The following is a 21970-nucleotide window of genomic DNA, read 5'->3' as shown; positions in this document are numbered from 1 at the left end:
CGCTCGGCTTCTCTGTTTTTGCGCAGCGCCCTCATTCTGCCAACCAATCGACAAGGAGCACCACCCACCGAGAGACTGTTCGTTGGGTAAAGTGGCCGTCAAGTAGTTACGTCACACGTCAGCCAGGCGGGGCGGGGCAGAACTCTCGCTTTGGCTGCCCGAGTGAGTGTGAGTGTGAGAGCAAGAACAGCCCGCAGGTCCCGAGGCGCTTGCTGGGGACTCTGCCGCGGAAAGTTCCCAGTCCCCAGCCGCAGGTAATGGGCAGGGAATAAGAGAGGTTCCCCTGTTTGCATCAGCAAATACGAAAACATAATAGCAACAGCTGCGGTAGCCTCTCCAAGGAGCGGGGTTTCCAGTGACGCTAACATTCTTTTTTCCTTTAAGGTGTTTTCCCTCCTGCTGATCGTGGAAAGAAATCACCAAGAAGAAGGGAAAGTTGCCTTGGGGCCGATAGTCAGCAGGGGTTACCAAAGGAAGGGACTCGGGCAGAGATGCGCGCGGACAATTTAAAGGCGGGCATGAAATGGCATGGCATGTGTCAATCAGAACAAGAGGGTCCAAAGGGGAGGCGTGGGGAGGAGAGACCAGGCTGAAATGGGAGTGCGGAGGTGAATCCCCCTAAAGCGGAGGGATTCAGACCAAGGGACTTGGGGCGACAGCTCAGCTCCTATAGACGGGCAGATGGTTGAATGTCTACCCACCTAATGTCTACCCACAAAATGCGTGCTTAGTAAATTAACTCGTTGGGGGACATTGCTTCGAACTGTGAGTACCCCAGTCAAGGACTGGGGGCTTCTTTGTAGTTTTTGCATGGGAGCCCGCCATCGTCAAATCCACTCTAGGACACCGAAGCCAGCACCACCCATCACTGAGAGGCACTAGCTATATCCCTGCGCCTCGCCTGGCCCCGCGCCAGGAAGCAGTGGAGAGCGCGGGCTTTTATTTTATTTTATATTGCCTGGTTTCTGTTTTAATTATTTATTTTTCTTTTACAACTGGTGATCCACCCACCCCACCCCCCGCGTCCAACCTAGAGGGGGTGTAGGAAGGAACATGACCAGCCTGGGGACAGCTCTCTGGAGAATGACCGTGGGGTGGCCGCGAGGGCGGGCGGGGCGATGAGCGCTGCGGTGTACTTGCACAAGGGGATCGAGTGTGCACTGCTGCGGGAATCCACCCGCACATTTGCACATTCCTGGTGCTAGCCCTCTTCCTCACTGGCCTCAAGCTCACTCAGCTCTGTGAGAATCCCTGGGGAACAGCCCAGGGATTCGGAGCCGCGCGCCTGACTAGCCACGGGTACCCACTCCTGAGGTACATCCACACGCCCAGTTCCCGGGAAGTTATAAGGCGGCGGGAACGAACTCTCCACTGCTGGGAGAGCGCACTGAATGTCCATTCTTCAAGGATAAATATCGAAGAATATGTCTTAATACTAATCAACTTGCTGCCCGCAAGAAATGGGTTGTTTATATTCCGGCGGAGCTTTAAGCCAAAGACTATAATGATTCCCTAGAGACTTCCTGGTAATGAATGACCCAAGAGTAACGCCAGTGCTACCGGAGGGAAGGAATAGTAGCACCCCCCCCAACACCCCCACTCCGCCCTCAAGGTATAGTACTGTGCCTTCTGGAAAGAAATTAGGAGTGCGGGTCCCCACGCTTGATTGGCAGCGAGGCATGTTCTGACCACTCTGGAGAGCCTGTGTCTAACAGCCTGATCCCCTACCCCTACTACTTGCCTCTTGCTGAGCGATGGGTCCTACCTTTAAGAGGGTAGGTGGAAAAGGAGCCAGCAAACATGGCTAAGCCTTTTTCCAGCTGCAGTGAATTGACCATCCGCCAAAACCGAGCTCAAACCGCTGCAGTTTAAAATGATTTTAGCCTCACGTCTGCCGCGGAGAATGAAGCGGCAGAACAGAAAAAGGACCTGTGGATCAATGAAAAGGGGCTCATAGTGTATCCGAATATTAATATACCGTGGCCATCTGTGCTTTCCGCCCCTCCCCCTCCCTTCAGATCTACAGCATTAAAATGCAATTTTTCTAGCTCCCCTAGCTGACTCATCAAAACCCCGGATCTTTTTTAAAAACATTAAAACGCGACGGTAATGCTTTAACGTGTTTATTTGTACGAACTGAACACTTGTGTGTCTGCGTGTTTTCATGAGAGAGACATGCTGCGGAATGACAGTGCAGATGTGCTGGCAGAGAGGGTTTGTGTCTCAGAAAGGAGCTTGAAGTTTGAGCTGACTTAGGGCGTTTGCAGAAAGCCAGCGAGCTTGCCGAGGTGGAGATGAGAACGTGAAGAGATGGCCAGATTTCCCTGTAAATAATCAGTGCATCCACTGTAACACTTGAGCCGCTTTTTTTTTTTTTTTTTTTTTTAAATGGTGGCAGCTGTGTTTGAATGGGGACTATCTCCAGAAACGTGGGTTACAGGCGTCTCCTAGCGGCGAAAAGAGCATAGGGCAAGCGAAATAATTTTGCTGTGGAGCCCGCCTTCTGCTTTTGTAGGGTCTGCCTGTTGGGGGCTCTGCTGGATTCTGCAGGTCACAGAGGCCTGAGTGCAGGGACCCTACGCAAAGCCAGGCTCCTCCATAGGTCTGGCCTTGCTGACTTTTAGTCTCTGAGGCACCATCCCCTGGACTATAAGGATGACAATGGGGTCTTCCTAGCCAAATAAAAGCAATCCAGGCCTTCTGCCCTCCCCGAAAAAGCTCAAGCCAAGGAAGATTGCAAGGGCAGTTCGTTCGCATTAACCCTTTGCAGGTGGGCATTATAATAAAGTCTTTGAAAGAAACCAGTCCTGTGATCTTGAACTCAAAAACAGTACTTAAATTTTTCTTTCAAAAAATACCTTTTGAGCTAAACATGTCTGTTTTCTGTCTCCGTAGCAATTAAGCAAATACTTTCGCCTCCACTCCGTCATAATCTTTCCTTTTTTACCCTTCTTTGAATCCTAGTGTTTAGGGAAGTCACAGTTATAGACCCAGCAGTCTGGGGAAGGGAGCCACTTCTTTGAAGTGCAGCGAACTTTGTCCCTGGGCTCTGGAGTACTGAAGTGGGAGAAGCAAACATATGCTTGCAATCTTCCTCCCCTATCCTCTGAGGCCAGGGAGCACCAGCTGTCTGTTCCTTAACAAACTGCATTCCAGGACAGGGGGGAGAAAGGTGTTTAATCACTTGTAAAGAGAGTATAAAAATCAATTTTCATGAAAATCTTGGGTTATATCTGAATGTTGGTAATGCTCCCCCCCCCCCCCCGTGTGAGGCAGAACAGAAGTAAGAGGGCACCAAGGATCTCCAAGAGCATGGAAACTAAATAATAGGGTGGCTTTCCTGTCTACCACCTCTTGCCGGAGAGGGCAGGAGAGACAGGTTTGTTAACTAGCTTTTGGATAAACGAATGTTTGCCGTGATTTAATATGACTCCGAAGCAATCTGTTTTAAAATCCTCTTATTATTGCACTGTGCTCAGAACTTTGAGAGAGAGAGAGAGAGAAAAAAAAAGAATCTGATGTTTTGCCATTTTTCTAGGAATTGGAAGGAGTACTTTCAAATGCACCAGTAAGGAAGATTTTAAACATTAGGTGGGACCAGGATTGAATTGGATGGCTCCCTGCATGTGCCACTTTTACACCCACCTCACAGTGTAAATGCCACAGATCCAGTGTAGCTGCCTGTGTTAATGATAGCCAAGAACTAGGTCCATTCACACATACTAGCCAAACACAACTTAAAAGGAAAGCACACAAGTCTTTGGAACTAAGCTCGAAAACACAGTGATGGCTCTGTTCACGTATAGCAAGGGGGAAGTATGGGTTGAAGCATTTGGAAACAGTTTGTATTGTATGGTACTATACTTATTTGAGTGAAAAGTAACTGTCTAAGGCTCTCAAGCCAACAGAGAACAAAACAGGAAGTCCTTATTCTTGGGGATGAAAAATGCCAACTAGTCTAAGTTCTACTGTCTTAATACTCAAAGTAGAAATGTACATCTGTATTTTGTTTAAGCTAGAAAGTATTGGCATGGCTTCACATTGCAGTGTCTTTCCATTCATCCAGCAGGGCCAGTATTTTGTTAAACTCTAAACAGTGAATTAAAAGCACTGGATGGGCTGAAGCAAGCCTCTAATGCAAAATGACAAATTGCACTTAAGCAATACATGAGCAAGAAAATGATTTATGGATTTTTACAATGGTCTGAGCAAATGAAAGCCACATGAATTATACATCCTAATGCTCCAGATATCATTTTCTAATAATACCTTTTCAGTTCAGATACCATACTCTCCTTACTATAAGAGAAATTGATCAGGGGTATTTTTAAATTAGCCAATGGCCTTTGCTAGTGATGCCAAATACATACAGATGTATACTTTCTCTTGAACTGGGGATGGAGAACTGATAAATAGGAAAGGAACATTTTTGCCATATCCTTTCACATTGTTCTTAGAAGAAGGAAACAACCTTTTGAGCATTTATGCTGCCTCATCATCTTCTAAAAAGGAAAGCAACAGCTCTGAGTTTGAGTGGCAGTTTTCATTGCCTTTTGTCCCTTTTTCTGGAAAAAAAAATTCATTAGCTCATCTTACCCCTTTCTCCCATTGTGCTAGATATTGAAGTCTGTTTTCTTTAAAATGTCTCTTGGCCTCTTCTCTTTATCCTTTTTTTTTTTATGATAAAAAATTCTTTAGTGCATTGGAAACATATGTGAGCTAATGAAATTGTCCTGCAACTCTTTGTGAACAAAGCATCCCTCACGAGCTGTCTCCAGCTATTTTAGGAGTCATATAAACTTTTATACGGTAATGGGACTTTTATTTTTAAACCTTAAAATATTTAGTTCCATCTGAGATGTGGTTAGCCATTGCTTGCAGCATTTTCTTTTAACTGTTTGTGACGTCAGACTGGGTCTTTCTTGGTGGTGTATACCATCGTAAAGGAAGGGGGTGCCTTTGCTGGGTTAGATAAATTGCTAATCACACAGAGGCCTCTAGAGGTGACTTATTAAGATTCATCTGAATTACTAGTATCCTTATAAAAGAGAGAGAGAAAAGAAAGACAAGAGAAAGAAACAGCAACAACAAAGAAGAAAACACTGGATTCCACTTTCTGCCTTTCAGAACATTAATAACCACTCTTACTAAAAGATTACTGAAATCAGTGATGTGATTAGGATGGTAAATAAGAACTACAAGACCTCAGCTTTTAAAAGCCAGCTGCGCCACTAACAGGGAGATGTGTTCATTTTACTGATGGGACCCAGAGGCAGAAAATGAAGCTTCAAACTCTGGGGTCGATAGAGAACAATTTCAAAAATTAATTGCAAGTCTCGATTAAGTTTATATGAGCGAGAGAGAAATGCAGAAAGGAGCCCCGCCTCTCTCTTCCCTGGTGACATGAGTTATCATTTGACACAAATAGGAAGCCAGCTTAGTTCTAGCACTTGCTAAGGAAGTACAGATTGTTTTCTTAGGAGAAGTCCCTTGATTTTATAGATAGAGAATAAGATGACTCAATCTGTGATTGAGGTTATAAGCCACACAGTTCTGTTCTGAATCATTTGAAAATAATCTGAGAGCTAGACTAATAGTAATAATGTCCAAAGTGGCTTCAGAATTGCATTAATAATTACAACAATAAATCACATCACAGAGTGAATCTAATACTTCAATAAAAAGATACTCAGTTTCACTGACTTGTTAGTGAAAGTCATTATACAAAAAACTGTTTTCCTGCACTATCCTATGTAAATGGGTTAGTAATGTACTATATTCTACAATGCTTTATTTCACTAAATTTTTCTGAATATGTTTAGATGAATGAAACTAATTATTTTTTAGAAAGTACAGAGATTTATTTGCACTTCCTGGATTCTGGAGCTGTAACCATCCCTCCATTTTAGACAAGGCCAGAAAGGATGATTATATGGGAAGGAACTCATGAAACTACTTTTCAGGCCGAGGTCTTTTGATATTTCTGTCCAGGCTTATTTTAATATCACATGATATTTGAAATTTATTTTGAATTTTGAGGCATGGCTCACTATGTTGTCCAGAGTGGTATGGAACTCACTAAGTGGACCAGGCTATAGTTAGACTCCATCTACCTCTACCTTCCAGAAGCTGGTATCAAAGTCATAGGCCAAATGCCTAGTCAACACCATGGATTTTCCAAAGCCCATCTGGATGAGTGAACTCTGTGGAAAACAGCATTTTTAAAGTGTTTCAAATTTAGTTATGCATACATTCATGTGCTGAACTGATTTCAGTTCTAATCCTACCCTAGTGAAAAACAGTTAACACTTCACTGAATTTATGAGTTATGAGGAATTCACAGAGGCAGGTCTTTTAAAATATATCACTGAATCAAACATGAATATATTTTCTTATAAGAGGAAGGGATTATAAGTGGCTAGCTTCTTCTCGTGACATATGACTGCCATGAGAATTATCTATTGTGTGGAAAATTTAGAAATTGATGAGGTAAATATTTCTCAAAAGAAGCCCTCTCTGGTTCATCTGTTATTGAAAATTACCAGGATGACCAATGGCCTTGGAGACATTTTTGTTACCTCAGTTCACCTGGACATTTAAAGAAAAGGAAAACAAGAGGTTTAAAAGATGCAAATACTGGTGTTAATTTTATGTATATATATATATTTACATATATATATTTGTAAACTAGTCTTTAATGTGAAAATGCAAATATATTTTGTTAGGAAACATTCATGCTTTATTTTGCAGTAATTTCTTAAATTATGCTTTAAAAACATTTACAAGGAAAGACTTGAAAATTAAATTTATTTATTGTAAAATTTCAAACTTTATTTGATCCAGGAAAAATAAAATAAAAAAACCATAAACTCAAAAAGGAAAATGTAATCAGAGAAAGACTGTTTGTTTTGATGATGGAATCAGGGTATGTGACATTTCTAGTAGTTTTCTTAGTATGAAATAACAAGGAAAAAGGAACTATGTTTTCTCTAGAAATACACTCAGACAGTTGGAGTATGAACAGTGTGGGTTCTGGGCTGAGTAACACAGCTTCTCAGTTCTGATGTTCTTTGAACAGTGGTGGGAGAAGATGAGGCACATGACAAAGATGAGGGCCTCAGGAATGGAAACAAGTTAGGCTCAGTTCCTTACTTCTTCAAACATTGAACTTCACCAAACTACTTAACTTCTTTGAAGTCCTTTAATATTTTTCCCTTCTAAATGCCTAGGAAAGTGTGATAATATGTGTATTGTGAGGATTAATCTAAAATGACACAAGTAAAATAAAGGTAGACAGAAGAGTCCCAATACATGCTATTAGTAAATAAATTTGTGTTGAATCTAGTATTCCATACACTGATATTTACTGAGAAATATGAACATCAGTTTCACCAAGGACTTATTTCCTTATCCTACAGAATCTACTCAGTGAACTGGACCCCAAACTGTCTTAGATTGTACACATTTTATGGAAATTATAATATGATTTTTAAAGACTACATACAAACAATAGAAGAATAAGTCAATGCTAATTTAGTAATACCTTCAAACCTTGAAAATCGATTAGAAGCCCTTTCAACATCATATTGCCATATTTTATATTTATATTGCTTTCCACTGGAAAAAAATTAAGATCTCCTGAAGTTTACATTTATACAATGAACCTGATAGTGCTCATAATTAAACATTCATTTCAAGAGGGAGATAATTAATTGTTGAACTAAAATATTTTATTATGCCCACATTTATTGATATTTCAGTGTTACAGTACTGTTCTTTTTAAAAATATTCATTTGTATCTCTTCTAACTCATGTGCTGACTAGTATTTAAAGTTCTCAATATTAAAAACATATTGGTCAAAAAAAGATAATCTGACAAAAATGAAATTAGTTCAAAAATGCTACTTATCTACTTTTAAAAGCACATGTGTTTGGCTTTCATTTTTGGCATTGTCTTATCATTTTCTGGTTGTGACAGAACATAAGAGTAATCTATTTAACTGCACGTTATAACTAAAAAAAAGATTCAAAATATGGACTGAAGCTAATGTCATGAAACTGCTCAGTTCTGAGGGAATGAGAATTAATGTTAGTTGTGGAAATACACCTCAAGGACCCCCACAGTCGGTATGATATGTTGTAAACACATAGATATGAAAGAGTTGGACAACAGTAATAAGGACATATAAAACATAAGGGCTATCAACACGGTATGAGGAGCAAAGATTGAATATAATACATCAAGAAGGCATTCCTTCTAGTGGTGAAAAGAAATAAACACCATCAAGTGTCCTTTGCACTATAGAAGTAAAGGTGCAGACAAGGCAAGCGTTTCTGGAGTGATCAGCACAGAAAGCCAGGCTTTGACTTGAGGCAGTATCCTGACCTTGGACCCAGCTCCTTATGTACAGGCCGGCAGATCTCAACTGTGCCTCTTTGGGTTTAATCCCTCCCACGATGCCTACTCTCCATCTGACCAAATGTAATGTCAGGGGCGGTAGGTGAGAGTTTTGTTCAACACAAGCTGGCTATTGCTTTTGGTGCACTGCGGATTAAAAGCCAACATTCTGTTTTAAGATTCTGACAAAATCTGAGATTATTTCCAGCTCATGAGTGTCTTTGGGATGTTTGGCAACTTGCTACTTTAATAGCAAAGTGATAATTGCTGATTTTCCAAAAACTACATCCTTTTCTGACATAATGCCCAAAGAAGCATCTAATTCAACAAGACACACATGCATTAAGCTAGACAGTATGAAAGAAAGAGAAGTATTGTTTAACCCTATAGACTCCAAGTAGCATTTACTTGCATAAAGACTAACTCAATTTTCGGATACTTAACTTACTTTTAACATCTATTTTTTTTTGGTTCTTTTTTTCAGAGCTGGGGACCGAACCCAGGGCCTTGCGCTTCCTAGGCAAGCACTCTACCACTGAGCTAAATCCCCAACCCCTTATTTTTTTTTATAAAGAGATGGTTTTGGATATTATAGTTAATTGCATTAGCAGTGCTTTTAAAAAATGTATATTTGGTAATGGATTTTATAAGTCAATAATTTCAAATAAATCTCATATAACCTAAAAAAGAAATCTAACACACAAGTGTGTTAAAACCAGGTAATCTCTCTCTTGTTAAAAACATTATTTATTTTTATTATATCTCTTTACTACCTGCATGCAGTGCCCATGGAGGCCAGAAGAGGGTGTTGGATCCCCTTGAACTGGAGTTATTTTGTTTTATAATTTTCAAACACAGGGCAGGACTAAGTTAAGGAGAAAATTTAATTGGCTTAGTCTGTTCAAAGCAATGTATTCAGAGCAATGTCTGGAACTGCAAGGCAGAAGTGCATAAGCTAATTTCTAGCCTCAGTGTTCTTCATTTTCCTAAAAGAAGACATTTTTAATTCAAAGAGGCATGCAAACACACACACACACACACACACACACACACACACACACACACACACAAAGTTCTATGAGTGTGATGAACAGTGACAGCATCTTTATTTTGTAACCACTACAATCATCTTCGTCTATCATTAGATATTATAATGTTTGGATATTATTTTTAATTAATCAGTAAATTAATTGTTTATTTGTTGGTGTTTTGAAATAGGGCTTCTCTGTGTGAGAGAGCCCTCACTGTCCTGGAACTCACAGTGTAGACTAGCTGAGCCTAGAATTCACAGAGATCTGCCTGTTCCTGCCTCCCAAATGCTGGGATCAAAGATCTGCACCATGGCCCAGCAGAAGCTTGGAAATTCTTATCTACGGAGTTCAATTATGACTGTTTATACTCTCAATACAAAGGATTGTTCAGAAAGTTCGTGGACAGATAGCCTGGGGTAGTAAGAATAATGTAAGCATTTAAATGATAAATAAACATAAATATTAAGGTACTTATAAAAAAGAAGACTCGTAGCTAAGCTATGTTTTCACTGTAAAATAAAAATGGATCTGTAAAACATAATAAATCACATAAATCCAGACATTCCCATTTGTCCAAGTTTTGTTGATTTTAGCAGAGTAGTACAGAATAAGTGTGGAAAGGTTAGGTTTTACTTTGTAGAACATGAGCAAATGAATTCCAGATGGGTTTGACCACCAATTAAAATGCATAACTATGGAACAAGTAAATGTTTACAGTACTAAATATTATGAAATCTCAGACATGTTTCTTTTTTATAGACTTTTCTTACTTTATTTTTCATTTTTTAATTACTTTTATATTTTTACAGTCCAGTCTTTGCCCCACTCCCAGTCTGCCTTCCCACAGTTCCTTATTCCATTCCCTCCGCCATCTCCAAGAGGATGTTTCCTCTGGTCCCCACTCCTACCCCCAGGCCTCCCAACTCCTTGGGGCCTCAAGTCTCTGGAAGGTTAGGTGCATCAGACATGTTTCTTAAATCCAGTCTTAACCTTGTGCTTTTCACAGCTACCCTGGAAAGCAGGAAGAGAACCGGAAGTAAGGCAAACTAAAGCAAGCCAAATCCCTCAAAATATGGGAAATGTATCAAGCAAAATCTATGAGTGTTTCTGATGAGAGACACTGAGTGAAGAAAAGTGCTGTCTTGGGGATCAATGCTGGATGGCCCTTCTCACTGCAGCTACAGACCTTGGAGACAGAGGAAGATGCAGCAAGGGGTACTGATGCCTCATAAGGTTGAACAGTCTCCTTTGTAAATCCCTTTGACCTCAATACAGAAGAGTAGGATGAAACTCTTAGTCTTTTAATAAAATGTCAAGAGAATTCCTTGCCTTTTTTGGTTGGTTAACTTCGTTGTGAGACAATTCCTTACGCATATGTAATCGGGAGCTGAGATTCCAGAAATGCTAGACTTGGACGTAACCAGCAAATGGAGTCTCAGCCTCCATGGCCAGACATTTTGTGAAACTGTGCTTGATGTCTCTGATATTCCCTAGTGGTTGTGACCAAGTTGTCTATTGACTGGAATCTTAGTAATGGATTTTTTGTAGCGATCTACTTTTTATTCTTTATTTGATTAAGTACATGTTTGTTTATGAGTAAGCTATGTACAGCTACATTCATGTCAGAAGGGCCACAGATGAGTAAAATGTTTAACCCAGAGCTTATGACTTGGTTACTTAAAGGGCCCCATTGATCTTTTTGATTCTTAGTAACATCAATAACATTCTGTGATGCTGGGAATCGCAAATATATCATAGTTGTTTTAATAGCATGGTAGAAATCAAGCTATGCTAATATGAGAAAACTGAAGTTACAAATTAATTCCTTTTTAGTCCACAAAAAAGAATCATTCTTTCTTCCTCAACGTTTATAGTTTGAATTTAGCTGGCCATAAGCACAGTGTTCTCAGAGATAAGCACAGCCAGCTTACACCTAACTTGCTCAAAGATATCAGACTTCACGATGGTAATCAGCCGGTATCGTGTTATTATAAATGATCAATCAAATTTAATATTCCTTATGCTCAAACTAAAGGAATACTAAGGAGTGTGAGATCTGGTTTGACTCTTGGGTTGCAGACTGTAAGAAGACCTTAATTTCTGTCTTCATTTTCAAATTATACTCATAAATCTGAAGACAATTTTGACATGTCAAACCAGGAATGTAATGAGTCGTAAAATGTTTTCAGTTTAATACCTGTGAATTACATAGATGAGAAATAGTAAAGCTAAGGTGTTTAACACATACTGAATATGATGATACTAGCGTTGGAAATGACTGCTGTTTACCTTGTCTCTTTGGAGTTTTGTTATGTTCAGATGCCTTCGTGAAACTGGTTTTACCTGAGAAAGAGGAGCTGTCATTCAGCGAGTCGTAGGTGGCAGTGTGCATGGCAGAGTCCCATGTGTTACACCACGAGGACATTCACATTTTCCCACTTGGGTAACTGTTTTATTTATTTCTGTTGGATTTGGGTTTTAATGCAGGGCTTCATACAAGCTAAGAATATACTTTAAATTCAACCTATCACTTTAGCTGTGGTTGGCAACTATATGTTTAATATTATTATAGACACTGCCTTATAACATTAGCAAACAAATAGAAGAGGGGGAGGAGGGGAAAATGTTCACAAGCAATTTGTGTGTGTTAATGAGATATATTTTAGATATCAACTTTTTTTTCAGAAAAAAAAGCCTTATAAACCTTTACTAAATACTTTTGAAAGCGAATGTAGATACATCAGGCAAATCATATTCACCAGTCAGCAGACCTAATACTAAGAGAGAATTTAAAACACTTACACATTATCAGTGACAGTTTCTTATCCCGTTTGGGTCATTGTCTGCTTAAAGTTACAATCAAATGTTATTTGTTTGGTCATTTACAATCGTGACTGATTTATTACCTTAAATTCTGATACCTCTAAAAGGTAGGAACACACATCCTATGCCCTTGCACACAGCCTGAAATAATAAAGTTATGTGATTTAAAGAAACAGAATAAATATTGAGCTGATGATTGACAGCTGCAGGGAGGCATCCCAAGAGGATAAGGTCAGCCATTGGAAGATTTGTGGTACATCTGTACGTCCAGATCACAGAACATATGCAAATGTCTCATGAAAGCCACTAAAAGGTGAATGGACAGGAAACATAGACAGGACTGAGTGAGATCCAGACATACAAGTTGGATTATATGCCCTGAAGTTTTCCTGATATGTTTTCTATATGAAATAATTTGAAATGTCTCTCCTCCTCCTCCTCCTTTACAGTGAGGTCCTTCTACCTAATCCTCATTCCTTGTGCACAGAAGAGGACTGGAAAATTCTCCTCATAGAACTGCATACTGTTATCTCTGAGAAGTAAGCAGTATTTACTTTCTTCTCACTTGTGTTTTCCTGAATGAGTTTTGCTTTATCTTCTTGTCACTGTAATTAGCTTCCATTTTAACACATTCGGTGAATTCAATTTGTAGCTCATTTACAGTTTATCATCTTCAAGTAGATATCCCTTTACTTTTGCATTTGCGTGTGTGACATTAAGTATGTTAGCAGTTGTGCATATATGTATTTGTGCATATAGTGTGTGTATGTGGTACGTGTGTGTGTGTGTGTGTGTGTGTGTGTGTGTGAACACCTCTATGTGCATGTGTGGAAGCCAGGAAAGATGCCGGTTGTTGTACTCTGTCAGTGTCCCCTTAGACAGATAATGTCTTTCACCAAACCTGGAGCTTCCTGATGCACTGGATTGGCTGGTAAGCAAATTGGATCTACCTGTCACCACCTCCCAGGCTTGCACACAAGATGACATTTCCGGACCTTTACAGGGGTGTGAGGCATATGGTTTGAGTTCCTAATGTTTGTACAGCAAGTATTCATAACCACTGAGACTTCTCTTAGCCCTACTTTTACTTTAAATTAAATTAAAATTATCTTGGCTCATACCTGAAGTCACAAAAATTATGTCATAGAAATGATAAATAGTTATAGACTGTCAAGTGAGGATATGAGTTTTTATATGTTCTTTAATGGTGAGTTAAAAACATCAGGCTATCAAGAAATTGTCCTTTTTCTTTATCAGTCTTTCGTCTAGCTTTCTGAGATACTTAACATGATTGTTGGAAATCTACTCTGTGCATGGTGCCTTTCAACGTGTCCCATTGGACTGACAAATACATAAATCTTACTAATTATAATATGAAATGGTATAATAGACACACTGCAGAAATATCCTGATAGGAATTCTTTCTTCAGTTATGCCCAGCTCATTTTCAAAGCCATTAGACGCTCTCAACACGTGTGTATTTCATGAAAACTTTAATAATAAATCTATTGTTAAATTTTATGTTACAATCCTGCAGCATGTGGAGGTCTTGAACATGCTGCAGTGTTTAGATATTAAAATAAATCAGGTCTTTGTGAATAGCAATTCCTAAAACAACAATAGCTAACCCTTGCACCTATGTTACATATTCTACAATGCAGGTTAGAACTTTCTACAGATGAAGCATTGAAATATTGCAGATTCCGGCTCTAAATGGACTATCTTTAGTCTTCTTAATAGTATTCACAGAATCCTTCTTCCGACCTACCATACTTGTAATTATCATCTGAATCCTTTGAGTTTCAGATCACAAACACAAAAGCATAGGATGTCATTAGATAGTATCTGAAAACTGTGGTAGAGATTTTCCTGCTTTGTTGTGGCTCATCTATTTGATATTCTGCCTTACATGTTTGAAAAGTGCATTGATTTATAATTTTGTTTTGTTTAGTTAACTATAAAAGTTAATTAAACCATTTCCACCTTCAGCTATGTTAGTTGAGAACAATGTTCTTTAAGTCACTCATATTAACTGAGGAAGAGGTTTCTTATTTCATTTGGGAAAGAACAGTTTTCTGTCAACAGCTTTTAGATACATGCAACAACTTCGGTCACATACATTGAGTCACATTCATTTTAATGACAAAATGAAATCATGCATATTAGATAAAATAGGAGGTCATCTCAAACTCTCTGAGTTGTAGACATCACTCAGCCAAGGATTTGGTTGTCACTGTCTCTGAGTGATATCCCTGAGTCAAGCAGCATGTAAGAGTGGGGTCTTTGCATAGAAGACTGATGTGATACCTAAAGTCACCATGTTCTCATTACATGCCACTCTAAAAAGCATTTGTAAGTAGCAGTCCAAAAGATCAGTCTTTCTCTCTACTCATGTCTAGATTTAATGGAATACAAGATCTTCCAACTAATGTGGAAACTGTAATATAAGTACAGCTATTTTATTTTACATATGTGGTTATGACCTGGGGAAAATATCAAGTCATTAGGTAATTTCTGCATGAGTCCTTAACAATAATACAGACATCAGGACCTTCACTATTATGAAAGCATGTTTCTATTTTGTAGAAAATAAGGTAATAATGTATAATTCAAATTAAAATAAATAATGGCAAGCCATTTAATTGATCAGTGGATTCATTCTAACTGCAAATACATATTGACTACTTTCAATATATCAGAGTTCTTGTTACATCAATAAACAGTGTTTTTGCCCGTGTGAGTCTGCATATGCATGAGCAGATTCGAGGAGGGGCTTAAATGTGCTCAATAAATAAGTGGCATAATTCCCTAAAAGGTAAAATGTGCTGTGAAGAACTGTAAAGTTAGGTAAAGGGCATGTGTGATTCAAAATTAACTACTTCCACATGGTAGAGACATGGGTAAGTGTTTAAGGTTAGTCATATGGACTGGACTTCAGATCTTAGTATCTACATAATAAGCCAGACATCCCGCACACAGCTATAACACTTCTGAGAGAATCTGAAGAAGGATTGTTAGCTCCCAGCATAGCTGATAAAATGCAAGTCCCAGGTTCAGGAAGAGATCTGCATTAATGGACATCCACAGTGATGGAAGAGGGTATCTGATGCCCTCTCCTAACCTTTGTACACATGAATGCCCACATGCAGCTAGTACACATGTGTTTACACACACACGCAAGCACACACACACATATTTAAAATTAAGGACTTTCAAACTTCTAGGGGTGATCAACATTGAGATGAGGTAGAGAAAGTAAAAAGTAGACAATGATTTTCACTAAGAAGAGAAAAATATACATCAGGAAAATAATAATATTGTTCTTTATAGTATTTCTTCCATGAATTTCTTTAAGGCTGACTTCTCATTAAACAACCCTTTGCTCTACAAAATTTGTGAGAGAACCATAGAAATAACTGTGCCAATCTGATGACGAGAAAGCTTTTAAAATAAAGATAGAACTGTCTGGATATAGAACAGGCTTCCAATTTCTTGCATGTGTGTGTATATACTTTTATTTTTGGCACAGACAGGATAGTTTTTAAGAATGTGACAGAGGAGGAAAACATTGACTCAGGAAGTTGCATGCCCCACGGGGATCTTTCAAGACTTCCTTATTTACATTAACAAAACCCTTATTATCCATCAGGAGTTGCTAGACAATGAGATAAAAGTCAAGGAATTAAAAGCAAAGAAGAATCTAGTTATTGTTTGATCAGATTAATTTCATGGAGAACTGGCAGGGAACTGTGTCATTATCCCCACTCTAAGAGCCTCTGATTGTCTTTTTCCAAAATCTGATTTTCAGTCAACTGGGAATGAAAAGGTTTAAAGATTACCATGTATCCATGTGATTAGCACTTCTAGAATGGGCCATGTGATAGGAGTGCTCCCCTGTATGTGCTTGCTAAAGTTTTTCTTATTTCAGTTAACTCTAAAATGCATAAGTGGTGGTCTTAAGGCCAAGAACTATGCAAGCAAATTCTGTAATTACTCCTTGCTCATTTTTTCTTGCTGTGCACCACACATTTTTATTCTATTCGGCTAAAATTTCATGATTTTACCACCATGCTTATCACTCAAACTAACTTGTTTGCTAACCTTACGAATTTTTAACACACACACACATACATGCGCGCGCGCACACACACACACACACACACACACACACACACACACACAGTGAGAGAGAGAGAGAGAGAGAGAGAGAGAGAGAGAGAAGATGGATGATGCACTCTGAAATATAAGTACTACTTACAGATAATCTTCTTGTTAAAATACATGAATGTTCTAAACAGTCAAGTTCCAAATTTGTGCTACATACTAAGATCCTCTCTTGAAAATTGAAAGGCTCTCCTGGGAGAAATACAGTGGTGGCAGTGTCTGCATGAGTGCCATACATCTCAATTAACATGTACATATTCATGGTTTATAGTTGCACATAAATTAACAGTAGAAAAATGGATCTTAGTGAAGCTATGAGAAGAAATATAAGTAGATGTGGTTCATCTGCATGCTATATTGGTGATGCCATGACTGCTGTGAGACTAACATGATAAGAATTTATATCTTGTTGCTTGCCCCATTTATATAGGGTAGAAACATTTTTTTATATTTCAGAATGGTTTCAACACACTGAGTTGTGTATATACATAGCAAGGTCACAGATTAGTGGAAATGATTGTAGTGCATTGGGAAGTTCTTACTTTTACAATTTCTTTGTAAAGAAAGATTACCCCAGTTACATTACTCTGACTGTGCTCAACGTATTGCTACAGATTACACTTAATCTCTGTGGTAATAATTTTGAGATTAAAATGTAATAACACGATGTCTCCATCTTTCTTTTCTCCCTTCCCTCCAAACCCTTTCCTACACTCTCTTTTTCAAACTCATGGTCTCTATTTTCATCCATTGCTTTTAAATATATGTGTACAGCCTACTCAAGCTACATGCTGTTACTCATAAGTATGTTTTCATGAATGATCTTTGGTATTCAATCTCCTTTTCTTTTAAATCACATGTCAGGGTAGGCCCTACACCCAGAAGTAATTGTCCAACACAAAATGAACTCACTGGATTTGTGTAGACTTTTTGACTCCTTTCAATTAGCATGACTTTTTTTGTCTTAATTAATCTTTTGCTTATATGGTTTTGTTTCCATGTTTGTGAATTTTGTTTGTTTATTTGTGTGTGTGTGTGTGTGTGTGTGTGTATTTCTTGATGTTTTTCTTTAAGCTTTGAAAAAGAAGAGAGAAAAGAGAATAAGTTAGGTGAGGAGGGAGATGAAGGTCTGTGAGGAACTGGAGGAGGAGAAGACATGATTAAAATATATTGTATGGATTTTTTCTGTGAAGAAAAACATGTATGTAATATCTAGTTACACTTTTGCCATATGTGATTTGTTTTTTAATATGATGACTGGTGTCTGGCATGCAACTCTGTATGTGTACCAAAGCCTATCACCTAGCTATTTTAAAAATTATTAATGCATACATATATATGTCGTGTGTGTGTGTGTGTGTTTGTGTGTGTGTGTGTGTGTGTGTGTGTGTGTGTGTGTGTGTGTGTGCAGGCACATGCTTACATTCCATGGTGTGAATGGAAGTTGCGTTCTGGGGAATAAACTCAGATTATCAGTCTCGAACAGCAAGCACTTTTACCTACTTAGTCATCTTGTTGGCTCCAGTCATTTTACAGTAAGGGATGATTTTTTATTTAGAATTACAGTGCATCCGATGAATAAACTTTTAATCCTTCAAAATCTTTGAAGAATCGTGGTTAAATTGTTCTCATGTCTATTTACACTGTATTTGAAATTATTATACATATTTACCTATAAATGTTATGCTTATGTCTTGATTTAAACACATAAAGTTGAAAGCATGTGTCTTATTTTTTGAAGAAAGGTTAGTGAATTTCATATAATAGATATTTTTTGGGGGGAGAAATAAGAGTAATTAAGAAGCAAGGTATTACCTCTTTAATTAGCCTATTCCTATCCTCAGAGGAATCCGTAATTGTATGGAGCAGGAGGAAACTGCCGTTAGCTAATCTAGTCAGAAGGATTTTCTTACTCATTTACATTTCTCTTTGGTTGAGACTTTTTTCCCCTCCAAAGTGGCTGAACAAAAAATTCTATACCATATACTTACACATAATTAATATTTTTGAAGCTGTTAAATTCATAATCATGTCTAGGTTCATATCAATTTCCCCTTTGCCACAAAATGAAACACATGCACATATTTTTACAGTAAAGAAGTATTCCTGTGTGAAATCGTATCTCATTGAGAATATGGATGTAACATATTGACACCACTGAAAAGCTCATAATGTAGGCTGCCAGTAGATCACCCTTTGTACTCCTCCTGGGGCAAAGCTGGCTTCCGACTCAGCCTCAGAGGTAACTGTTGTGTTTACAGAAACAAATGTTACTCCAGCTAAGTCTTTTTCTGAAACTCAAATCTCCATTTAGATATCAGTAGATTTTAAAATCTTGCTTTTCATTACTTTTTAAAGGAATGAGTCTTTTCCCTTTGAATCCTCTAAATTAGATTGAACTTTTAGGGAGAGGCAAAGCAGACTGGAAGAAGCAGTGATATTGTGAAGTCAAATGGTGGACCAGTCCGTTCCTGGAAGAAAGCAACTGAGCAGCAATTGCCATTGCTCACCAGGTCCAGTCCATCCGAGTCACATCACATTGGACTCTGAAGTAGAAATAGCATAAGTAATTGTTGTACAGAAAACAAAACATTTACTCATTAGTTAGATTTTCCAGAGACTGCTTTGAATTTGCCAAACTGGATAACCTGTAATCCCATGCTGGGGTGCAGCTCATTTGATTTCCTGTGCTCTAGTTGGCTTCCCTTAAGGGTTTCACATTTGCATAAGCCTTGCCCTACTAGAAATACTAGGGTGCCTTGATAAATATTAATTGGTTATGCCTCAACATCTCTCTGTCTTTTACCACCCTATGAGTTCCCCTTCCTTCCTTACCACTCAGAACCACCTAAGTTGCTGTCCTTTCTCATGTTTCATCCAAGCTCCTTGAATGACTAATAAGTACATCTTTTTGGTTCCTCATCTCCATATACTAGTCATCCCAAAATTCCAATTTCAAATGAAGGCCTGTAGCACATCTGTTCTAGTTCATTTGTATCCACACTTCAAACGCAATTACATGCCAATGACTTAACTTGTAACTTGCGAGCAGATATTCTATTTCCATCTCTTTATTTTTGATCTAAGAGCCGAAAGTTGATTTTTAGCTTTGAATGTTACCAAAAAGAAAAACGACTCATTTCCAAGGCTCATTTATCACTTGATGAGATACAACTAAACCCTTGCCAAAGAGAGATAAACAGATTATATTAGAGGTTGGTGAATTCTCTTTAAAACTTAAAGACTGTGATTTCTTCCTTCCTTCATTTTTTTTCTACTGAGCACAGTTATTATGGTGCATTTTATATAAAATATCTGCAACCTTGTTGAAGGAATTCCACATGCCATGATGAGAAAGAGGACTTCGGGACAGATCCTGAGTGATGTGGTAGAGCTTGTGTGTACTTGCCTACAGGTTTTCTTCATTGCATAAAACAGATTTCTTTTTTTTTTTTTTTGTTTTGTTTTTTTTTTATCTTTTTTTTTTTTATTAACTTGAGTATTTCTTATATACATTTCGAGTGTTATTCCCTTTCCCGGTTTCCGGGCAAACATCCCCCTAATCCCTCCCCCTCCCCTTCTTTTTTTTTTTTTTTTTTATTAACTTGAGTATTTCTTATATACATTTCGAGTGTTATTCCCTTTCCCGGTTTCCGGGCAAACATCCCCCTCCCCCCTCCCCTTCCTTATGGGTGTTCCCCTCCCAACCCTCCCCCCATTGCCGCCCTCCCCCCATAGACTAGTTCACTGTGGGTTCAGTCTTAGCAGGACCCAGGGCTTCCCCTTCCACTGGTGCTCTTACTAGGATATTCATTGCTACCTATGGGGTCAGAGTCCAGGGTCAGTCCATGTATAGTCTTTAGGTAGTGGCTTAGTCCCTGGCAGCTATGGTTGCTTGGCATTGTTGTACTTTTGGGGTCTCAAGCCCCTTCAAGCTCTTCCAGTTCTTTCTCTGATTCCTTCAATAGGGGACCTATTCTCAGTTCAGTGGTTTGCTGCTGGCATTCGCCTCTATATTTGCTGTATTCTGGCTGTGTCTCTCAGGAGCGATCTACATCCGGCTCCTGTCGGTCTGCACTTCTTTGCTTCATCCATCTTGTCTAATTGGGTGGCTGTATATGTATGGGCCACATGTGGGGCAGGCTCTGAATGGGTGTTCCTTCAGTCTCTGTTTTAATCTTTGCCTCTCCCTTCCCTGCCAAGGGTATTCTTTTTCCTCATTTAAAGAAGGAGTGAAGCATTCACATTTTGATCATCCGTCTTGAGTTTCGTTTGTTCTAGGGATCTAGGGTAATTCAAGCATTTGGGCTAATAGCCACTTATCAATGAGTGCATACCATGTATGTCTTTCTGTGATTGGGTTAGCTCACTCAGGATGATATTTTCCAGTTCCAACCATTTGCCTACGAATTTCATAAACTCGTTGTTTTTGATAGCTGAGTAATATTCCATTGTGTAGATGTACCACATTTTCTGTATCCATTCCTCTGTTGAAGGGCATCTGGGTTCTTTCCAGCTTCTGGCTATTATAAATAAGGCTGCGATGAACATAGTGGAGCACGTGTCTCTTTTATATGTTGAGGCATCTTTTGGGTATATGCCCAAGAGAGGTATAGCTGGATCATCAGGCAGTTCAATGTCCAATTTTCTGAGGAACCTCCAGACTGATTTCCAGAATGGTTTTACCAGATAAAACAGATTTCTATCTTGTTTAAACACTCTGAGGATTTTTCTGATCAGTATAGCCAAGCTAATCTGTCTGCTTACATAGATTTGGATCAGATACCTCTTATGAATTCTAGTCCTGTTTTACAAACTGTTATTTCAGAAACCATGTTCAACTTTGCCTTCCCTAAAATTCTCTTTACTGCATTCCACAATCAAACAACAATGCCAAAAGGACTGACCTTTTCCTTTTTTAAATTGAAAATAAATATTCTCTCATACAATACATCCCAAATCCTTCCCTCCACTCCACCCAGGCACCCATTTCTCTTCTCCCCCCAAATCTACTCTCCTCAGAAAGGAGCAGGCTTCCAAGAGAGGACATCTAAACAGGATGAAACAAATATGAGAAAAGCTAATGTCCTCTTATTGGTCCTCATATTGAGGCTGGACAAGGTAATCCAATAGGAGGAAAAGAGTCTCATGAACAGACGAGGAGTCAGAGACACACCTTTTCTCACTAAAACTCCATTATTGTACAGTATTTTTCTTACTTGTAGTGGAATATAGTCAATAACACTACTATTAAACAATTTTTACTTACCTTCTATTTGCAATTTCCACTTCAGTAACGTATCTCATATTTAAAAATTAGAGAGATTTAATGTTACATAAAAAAAATCTTACTGACTTTAAATAATGTCATTATTCTTACAATCATTAGTGATATCTAAAACTCAGACAATAATGACAGCAAGTACCTAAATACAGGGTACAATACTACTAATGCTTTCTCATGCAATTGCATAAGACAAAAATCAAATTGTTCTATATTAGTTGATGTGATTATATTGACCAAGATGATTGACTAGACATAGGTACCTTGAGT

At 38.6% G+C, this 21970-nt stretch overlaps 1 long non-coding RNA gene across 8 annotated transcripts in view; it reads left to right on the top strand.

The window, feature by feature from the left end:
- The first annotated feature begins 14 nt into the window (after window positions 1-14).
- LOC120100812 (uncharacterized) overlaps window positions 15-21970 on the top strand; it is a 123061-nt gene continuing 101105 nt past the window's right edge. For 3 of the 8 annotated variants that reach the window (XR_005500913.2, XR_005500912.2, XR_010064264.1), the window contains exons 1-4: window positions 15-254; window positions 10436-10679; window positions 11734-11872; window positions 12702-12791. This is a non-coding gene — a long non-coding RNA (uncharacterized LOC120100812). The remainder of the gene's footprint in view (window positions 255-10435; window positions 10680-11733; window positions 11873-12701; window positions 12792-21970) is intronic. The other 5 variants (XR_010064263.1, XR_010064262.1, XR_010064267.1 and 2 more) reach the window with 4 other exon arrangements.

Source organism: Rattus norvegicus, chromosome 2, assembly GCF_036323735.1.
Source record: "Rattus norvegicus strain BN/NHsdMcwi chromosome 2, GRCr8, whole genome shotgun sequence".
NCBI classification, from domain to species: Eukaryota; Metazoa; Chordata; class Mammalia; order Rodentia; family Muridae; genus Rattus; species Rattus norvegicus.
The sequence above is the reverse complement of the archived record's forward strand: the minus strand, read 5'-3'. Positions and strand labels throughout refer to the sequence as shown.